This window comes from Anomalospiza imberbis, chromosome 4 (genome assembly GCF_031753505.1).
Source record: "Anomalospiza imberbis isolate Cuckoo-Finch-1a 21T00152 chromosome 4, ASM3175350v1, whole genome shotgun sequence".
In the NCBI taxonomy this organism is placed as follows: Eukaryota; Metazoa; Chordata; class Aves; order Passeriformes; family Viduidae; genus Anomalospiza; species Anomalospiza imberbis.
Window position 1 is genome coordinate 43,770,494 of NC_089684.1, and position 7,708 is coordinate 43,778,201.

At 48.0% G+C, this 7,708-nt stretch overlaps 2 long non-coding RNA genes across 2 annotated transcripts; one reads left to right on the top strand and one right to left on the bottom strand.

Moving 5' to 3' along the window:
- Positions 1-900: 900 nt before the first annotated feature.
- Positions 901-2,099, bottom strand: LOC137472779 (uncharacterized). The gene is made up of 2 exons (XR_010998413.1): positions 1,954-2,099; positions 901-1,558 (listed from the first exon to the last, which is right to left on the bottom strand). It is a non-coding gene; the product is annotated as an uncharacterized lncRNA (long non-coding RNA).
- On the top strand, positions 1,210-2,076 carry LOC137472780 (uncharacterized). Its single transcript, XR_010998414.1, has 3 exons — positions 1,210-1,315; positions 1,453-1,589; positions 1,941-2,076. It is a non-coding gene; the product is annotated as an uncharacterized lncRNA (long non-coding RNA).
- Positions 2,100-7,708: the final 5,609 nt, after the last annotated feature.

Consider the following 7,708-nt stretch of genomic DNA (forward strand, 5'->3'; position numbering starts at 1 on the left):
GGCAGCAAGGGCCGTGGCTCAGACAGCAATTCCTGGTTCAGAGATCCTATACAGCTGCCAGGTATGTCCTGGCCACCCTGAATCTCTTCCCTCCTCTCCAGCTTGAGGCTTATCCTCCATCAGCAGCATTGAAGCCAAGGCAATCTTTCCTCACAGATACTAAATCCCAAGCAATAGCCCTTGGAGATACCTTAAAATGAGAGGTTAGAGTGGGATGAAGTTTGGACCTTTCCAGGGAGCCAGCTGGAAGTGCAGAAGTGACAGAAGGCTTTCACAGGTGGATCCCACTGGAGGTGAGGATGTGCATTCCTTTACTGAGGGAAAAGAACATGTAGAGGCTACTGCTGAGGCTCTGAAAGCTGAGCTTCTGCAGGGAGAGATGTCCTCCTGTGGGCACAGGGGCTGCCTCAGCACAGGCCAGAAGTGCATCCAGCCACCGCCTTCTTCTCCTTTGAAATATCAACTGGAGCCTGAGCTGAGGAGGGGGGAGAATCAGCTGAATTCCAGGCAACTCTGTCAACTGACCCCAGGGACATCATTGGGGTGAGGGTTATAAATAGCCAGTTCCATAGAATATAAACCTGTCCTTATCCCAATGCTGCTGAGCTTCCTTGGAAACTCTGCCGGTTCCTGACGCAGCTGGCATCCAAGGCAGCAGCTCTGCATGGGAATATCCACTCTCTGTGAGGCCCTGAGGTTATTGCAGCAGGAATTGAGCAGGGAATTCAGGGCTATGGGTATAATTAATCTGAACTAGCAAAGCTGACAGAGAACCCCAAATCTGGGCACCACAAAGAGAACAATCTTTGTCCTGCCCTGTCAGCTCAAGCCCCTGGGCTGGGAAGTTTTGGAAATTAAATTATACAAACTGGAATTATACAAATCATAGCGAGTGGTATCACCCAGACAGACAAGCCAGGTCCCAGACAATTCCTCCACAATCCAGTCTGGGGGAAAACACCCTGTGCCTGCCAGGAGTTCTGACTCTACTTTTCCTACCTGCTCCTGAGCAGTGTCAGGGCTACCATGAGGGCTTTAAAATCCAAATAAACCCCATAGCCCACACACTGAATAATCCAAATAAAGAAATACATTGTTGTCATCAAAAGCTCAAAACTATGTTAAGAGTTCCATGACAGTGAGGTAATGGGATTCCCAGGAATCTCATTAATGCTCTTGGTTTCATTTTTATATATTTTTAATCCCTCAGTGGGTAGCCTGTAAAACTTATTGTGGCATTTAGAGGTTGAGCAGGTTGGCTTTGGATTGACCTTGACCTCCGGCCCCACTCTCTGCCAACACAACTTGTGCCAAGGTGGGTGAACTCATCACCTCAGCTTCTCTCTCCAAAATATCCCTACTTATTTCACTGTAGACTAACTCACATTTTGCCCCAAACCATCCACTCCTCACCTCCATTTGGCCTCCAAGTGTCCATTTTGTTCCTCACAGGTGCCCTGGTGACACCACAGTGGTTCCTTTGCCTTTCTCCAGCCTGAGGCCGCTCCTCTGCTCGCTCTCTCCAGTCTCATCCCACAGGGATCCTCCTCTCCCTTCCCTGCCAGCTGCTGCCAAGGAAAGAGGACACAGTGAGTCCTGAGTGATGACCACTCAGTCCTGGAGAGCCCTGGCTGCAGTCCTGAGCGGCCTTGGATTTCCCAGAGAAATTGTCTGCTGGTCACCCTTCCATTACCTCAGCAATTCCCTCAAAAATGCCACCTCACTCCCCTTGACATCCCCTCACATTTTCCTACACAAACAGTTCTTGTGTTCCCTCTAAAGTACACCAGGTTTTCAGCTAGATGAATGGCATGATCTAAGCCCACTGCTCATGATTCACCCAACCAAAATCAAGAGCAAATGTTGGTTGGGCTTTAAAAACTTGAAAGAACTTTGAGGCAAAATAAATCACCTTTTCCTTCTTTTTATTTTTCTTCCAGATGCTGGACTTACCTCTGTGGATGTGTGCTAAGCTCTTGCTGGAGGGGACTGTCAGGCCTGAATGGCTGTGAGTTTGTGTTCTTCTCACTGGGGAATCAGAAATTGCCCCTAATCCCCTTTGCTCAGGCTGTTCCACGTGGCTATGGTCAGGCTGTGGCAGCACAGGAAGGTGCAGCTCTCTGCTCCAAACACAACTCTGGGCTCCTTTGCAAACTTCCTCTGCTGTAACGTTTTCTCCTAGAGAAATCAAAAAAACACTCATGGCAGGGTGGAAATTAAATTATCACAAAGAGAAGTAAAGAATAAAATATTCCTCTAAGAGCCCTTGGATCTGTTGAACTGAATTGGGAAGGGGACATTCATTCCCCGCAGTGCAAATCCACAACAACCTCCAGCACACAGCACAGACTGCCAGGTGTGGTGTGACAGCCCCACTCTGACAATCCTCCCTGTCCTTCTCCCTTCCAGGGACTTCTGCAATCCAACTCTGAGGCTCACAGGCCCAAAAGCTCTGTCCGGCCACCCAGGAACAAAAGGACGCTCCCAGGGATGAGGAACATTCCCAGCAAACACTCCCAACACAGCACTGGAGCTCGTGTTCTGCAATGAGCAGAAACCATCAGCCTCTGTCTGGGGCTGGGACTTCATTTTAACCACACAGATCATACCAAATCAGGATACCAAATCAGACTCTTATCACAAAAGCCAGTTCTGATCTAGTTCTCAGGGTGACCAGTAGCTCCTCCCTAAAACCCATGGGAATTAGAATTTTGTGCTGGTTTTACAAACTTCATGTCAGTTTTGCAAAAGCGAATCCCAGCAAGTCTCTGCTTTCAGAGCAACAGTTCTCAGTGATCTCCGCTTCCCTGGAGAACCTGCTCCACCCCCAGTCTGTACCAAGGTAAGCACAAATCTGGAGAGGTCAGAACCCTCACCTGGACTGCTGCACTTGGAGCGAGATCCAGCTACAACTGGCATTCCAAAACCAGCCTCCAAAGGGTTCTAGAATCATACCTTTGAAATTACTCCAAAGGGCAACAGCTTCAGTGCCAGATCAGTACCCGCACAAATCCTTGTGCCAGCCCTGGCTCACTGCAAAACACAATAAACCAACCATCACACAGGCCTTGTTTCCTGATCCAAACCCTCACCTTTCCTGCCTAGCAATGAGGGAAATCTGACAGTATTAGTAAGTAACATTAATAAGTAACCTTTGCTGAGAGTGGTCATCACCCCAGTCCCCAGCTGTGGCAAGACTTTGCAGTGAATGGACCCAAGTTCTAATCCTTAACCTACATTTGGGTCAGCTTTTGTTAGAAAGATACTGGACAGTAAATCATACACCAGAATTTAAAAATTGCACAAGGACCAAACCCAACCACCCCCATCACTGCTTCACCCCAGTTTTGGGAGAAGTATTGGTATCATTTATAATTACTCCCCTTCTCTGCAACTCAGTCCTTCACTACACGTCCCTGGAGATGTGTACTCCATCTTTTGTTCCCAACAGCACACCTCCAGCCCATATCCCACTTCTCACAGACACAAACTAAGCAGACCTAAGGCAATGTTTCCAGCAGCGGATGCAATTCCAAGCTCCCTTTTTCCTGGATTGCTCATCTAAACACTTGCAGGACACTCACAAGCTCAACCCAGAGACTCTGTCCTCAGAAGGAAGCACAACTTGATGGGACACAACTCTGGCACCACATTTCCTCTTGTTCCTGCTGACCTGGAAAGCCACAGATAAACCCAGTCCCTCAGACCCTGCATCCCTGAACACCAGGCGAGCAGGAGCTGTACCCAGATCCCAGTGCCCTGCACGGCTGCGCTGACACGAGCACAGGCCGATCACTCTGCCCAGCACCATTCCTCATTTTCCTCGCCTTGCTCCCAAATCCTCCCAGCCCTCCCCCTGCATCTGTGCGGGGCCAGTGCCTGCCTCGAGCCCAACCCAGCCCCGCACCAGCTGCCAGCCCTGGAAGAGCTGGGAATACACTGAGAGCTCCTAAACCCCCAGACCAGTCCTTAGGTGCACAAACAATGCCCAACCTGCCCCTCTGGGCACAGCCAAACACCACAACTCCATCATCCCCAAGGAACTCTGGCATTTGCCTCTTCCCTGATGCCCTTTTCCAGCACACAGGTGTAGGGTTGGGCTGTCAGAAATGGCATTCCCTAGGCAGTTAATCCCAGCAGAGAGGAAAAGAGGAACCCTGCATCCCTCTGACAGCGTGGGCAGGACCAGGAGCCCTCCAGTGCACACCCCTGGTGCTGAAGCCTCTTGGCTTTGGCTGCTTAAACACCAAAGCTTCTGGCAAAGATGGGAGGAGTTTAAAGATTTTTCCTGTCCTGAAAGAGAGGAGGAAAAGAACATTAGGTCCACTGCGGAACTCAAAGGATCTGGCTATCACACTTCTGCTGTGATTGCTCATTATGGGGTTTTATCCATGAGAGGTGACACCAATTCACAGATAAAAGTGCCCTTTTACAGCATTTTTTTCCTAACTATTTCAGACATTAAAAGGATGCTCATTTTTCTTACTGCATTCTTTGCCTAATTTTAACAGAACCATTTTTATCCCAGACCCCACGTGTCAGTTATTCAATCCTTTACCAATGAACTTTGCACAAAGGAAGGGATACCCGGGATGCTGCATCACAAGAAATCCCAAAGAGAAACCCCTCCAAAACCTCACAGAGAAAGGTTTTTTTGCTTTTGGGATACAAGAAAGGCCTTTAGACCATTTGCATCCCTGTGAAAAGCCCACAATGAGCATTTGGTTTTGAAGATGTTGCACTTGAAGTTACAGACGTAGAATTGCTTTGGGATTTGGCATTTCCTGCACCCACACAAACACATTAAAAGAATTAAGTACAGACTCCTGAAGTTTGGTTATTCCAATTCTGTTTTGGTAGTGTCACTTTGAGGACATACCAAAATCCACAGCAATACTTAAAAAAATGAAAATCAACTTTCCTCCCCCACGTTCACCCCCCCGCCTTTCAATTTTGCAGTTTCAGGGTCCTCTTAAGAACAGGTTAAAGGAAAGAAGAAGAAAAGCCCAAGACCTACGATCAGCTAGTGTACCAACCACCTGTTTGCCATAGATCTTCAATACACCTGATGGCTTTTCTAAGAAAACTTCAGTTCAACCTCATCATAATCACCTACCAACACTATTAACTCTGAAGTCTAGTGCATCATCTGTATGCTATCTCAGGAAGTTCAGTCAGTCTTTGTGGGAAAAAAAAATCTGTTTTGGGCCCAAGAGCTGACTCTAATCCCTGCTAGCTGAACTATCCAGCTGTAGGATCAATGTTCAAAATAAACATTAGATCCCGAAGGGCAGAATTTGTAACCCTCTGTAAAACCCCAGGGGAGAGCCAGGCTCAAAAGGCAGCCCTTGGTGCCTCCAGCACCTGCTGCTGGAAACACTGGAAGGACTTGGTATAGATGGGATTGAGCCTTCACACAGCTCTGTCCCGTGGGACCGAGGGTGCCAAACCAGAGACTGATGGAAATAAACACTTGATTTAAATGCACACTGATGAGACTGAAAGGCCTACCCCAGAACTGTTTCCTGCCCAGCACGGGAGCTGTAAGTGCTGTTGCAGGGCACAAGGTCTGAAGGAACACTGCAGCCGTGACATTAAAGCCAGCAACAACAATTACCAAGCAGAAAGAGATCCTCACCTGGTCCAACAACTGAACCTCTGTGGCTCATCCTCACGGCGTGACCCTGCTCCAGAGAGGAGTCTCCACACAGCTCCTGAGACCTAGTGTCAGACACTGCCCTACCAGCAGAAGACAAGGGGTTAATGAAGCTTTTGGGACACATTCTGTCCCCAGAGTGGTTTGCAAAACATCCATCAATGTGGATCTTTAATAAAGACAGTTTGTACCCATACTTGCAACAGACTTACATATGTTATTTCCTCAAAGTCTCTGTTTTAAAATATTTTGATATTAAAAGTGTTTAAACAAGATTTAACATGAGCTCTGCAGCCTGCCATGCTCCAAGCCCTAAGGAAGAGCTGGATATCCTCACACTCATCCAAGCTGAGGCAGCTCTCATGTAGGGAGGGAGCTGCTGCAGCATTTAAAATACTTAAAAAACACCCCTGCCTTGAGGGTGTCCAGACCTGGGAGGTGACTTGGTGACAGCACAGCATTAGATATGGGACAACAGGAGACTGACCAGACAACATCCACTGCAGACTCTCCATTCTCAGCACTCCAGCTGCAGTATTCTCATTTCTCATGGACTCTCAGCTCTGTTTCCCAATGCAACTCCCCAAAGTCTCACTGGTCCCAAGCACTGTTCCTATCTCTCCCCACTCTTGCTCCAGCTTTTACCCCTTTTATAGCCAGGACCCCACCCGGGACACAAAAGGAGGTTCTCAGGTGCCTCCTGAGATCCAAATCATTCCAGGTGGGTCAGGAAATAAATACAAATAAACTTTTCCCTTCTAGGACAACAAAATGTCTTTGTCGCCAGCTCCTGTTTCCTAAGGCAAAACACCCGGATCAAGAGGGGTCAGGAGGAAAACATCAAGTCCAAAACCAAACAAAAACTGTTTTTCCACCAGTTTCCATCAGGACTGTTCTGTTTTTCCCACTGACCCTCAGCTGTAACCACAGAAGCAGCTTCTCTCTGTGACCCATGGGGGTGGGCACAGGGACACCCATCCCGCTGCTTCCGAGAAAACAGAGCTCAGTCCACCTAAGTACTGTAAATAACAAATATAGTTATTGCCTTTGGCATTTATGTATTAGCTCTGGCAAGTTATTATTGACCACAAAAATGCTGATAGAGTACAATTTGTAATTACTGCTCTTGATAAAGTATAATCTGTCAGTTTATGTATGCACCGTATAGCTTCCATAAACAGTAGTGTCATATATACTATCCTACACCATAGCACAATAGAGACTGTGAAATGTTAAAAAGCTTTTTACACGTTACTAACTCAGAAAATAGTGTAAAATAATTAGGTGATTTCCCACATTCGGGGACTGTCTTATCTGAAACACAAGAAAACGGAAACAGAAACCAGAGCACCGAAAAAAAAGAATTGACTGACCCTCGTTATCAGGGAGTGAAAATACAGCAGGATGGCATCACAGGAAGAAATAAAATGTATTGGTTTAATCTATAAGATGGCATGAAGACAAGTCAAAGGTTAAAGCCAAGCAAAAGAACATCTAAGCGCAAAGGAATCTTTGAATATGTATAAGTTCTTATGAATATGCACGCAAGCCTGTAATGTAACAGAATACAGAGAACACGGGTTCAGGTAACCGGGTGCTCTTGGCAAACAGACAAGCACCCCAGCGCTGGCTTTTATCCCTTAACAAACTTTTAAAAACTCTGAAGAGTGAACTTTGTTTTTTCACACTACAAAACGTCGGCACCGCAGCCGGGAAGGCGGCACGAGCTTTATTCCACGAAACACGATCCCAGAGAGCCTCGAGTCCCGGGACAAACTCGTCCCACGCAGCAGTTTTTCCCACGCAGCAGTGCCAAAAGGACACACGTCCCCCCGTGGATCCCACCCGACCCAGGTGACCCCTGCACACCTCCGTCCCCTCCGGCCACTCAGCCGAAGGCACCACTCGCTCGTTCCCGGCGCTGCTGCCCGAACCAAGGGGATTTTCCCCATCCCCGCCTCAGGGCAAATCGCTCCCGGCGCAGCTGCCGCTGGCACGGCAGGAACAGGGAAGCCGGAGGAGAGCGACGGCCGCGTTCTGCGCTGCAGGGCG